The following is a 1,197-nucleotide window of genomic DNA, read 5'->3' on the forward strand; positions in this document are numbered from 1 at the left end:
GTTTGTGTTCTACTGAAGAAACAAAGTCACCTACATCTTGGATGCCCTGCAGGTAAGCAGATAAACATCAAATTTTCATTTTTGGGTGAACTATCCCTTTAAAGTGCATGCTTCATCATTCTACATTTACATTAAAAGACTTTTCTCTCTTTACTGTATCATAAAAAGAAAAACAGATTCCAAAAAACAAAATGGTCATTGGCTTGTCAGAGTAAAATTCAAACATGAGGTTATATGTTTCAGCATTTAAAATAAAATTATCCAATAATTCAATCACCCTTGTGTAGTTCTAAACCTCGTGAAGTTCTATCTTCTGTGGAGCACAAAAGAAGACATTTTAAAGAATGCATGTTTTAACTGTTTTTGTCCATACAGTTAAAGTAAATGGGGTCCAAAACATTTTGTTTCACAGAGGAAAGAAAGTCATGCAGGTTTGGAACAACATGAGGGTGAATAAATGATGACATAACTTTCGTTTTGATGTGAACTGTCCCTTTAAGTGTATTTTTAGTGAGAAATGACAGCGTATTTCCCAACACAACATTTACTCACATTCACACATTTGGAAGACACTTTTATCCAAATCAATCTACATTGCATTCAAGGTATATATTTCATCAGTTCATTCATTCAACATACTTGGGAATCAAACTCACAACAGTTTGAGCTACAGGAATGCTTATTAGGTTTCAAATTACAATTTTCCCGAAACTTTTTAAATCACTGTTATGCTGTATAATCATAGAGCGGCAGAGAAAACCAAACATAAATAGGCTATTATTAATCATTTTATGTTCGCTCATTGTAATTTTACAAATTTACAAATTTAAGTGATTCCAGCTAATTTATTAATTATGTTCTCATGTTTAACACAATTTTAACTGTTTTCATCCACGTCTAACTTTCCACTTATACCAACATTCACTGTAACATCAGTGTGACGGCTGTCCGGCGTCAACACATGGAAACATTTTCCCAGCAAAACAAACAGGTGCCCATGGGCTCTGTGAGGTGAACAAGCGTCACACATCAGGGAGTTTTGGTGTGATTTTAGAGTTTCACACCCACAGTAAGTGCAATATTTGTGCAGTCTTGCTTTAATCAGCTCAGGCAGGGCATATAATACACACACCCTCTAAAGGGGTCAGCAATAATATTGAGAAGGGGAACCAAAGGTATATTTTTGTAAAAAGCCCA

The sequence above is a fragment of the Sinocyclocheilus rhinocerous genome, unplaced genomic scaffold (assembly GCF_001515625.1).
Source record: "Sinocyclocheilus rhinocerous isolate Xijiao unplaced genomic scaffold, SAMN03320098_v1.1 scaffold157, whole genome shotgun sequence".
Classification (NCBI taxonomy): domain Eukaryota; kingdom Metazoa; phylum Chordata; class Actinopteri; order Cypriniformes; family Cyprinidae; genus Sinocyclocheilus; species Sinocyclocheilus rhinocerous.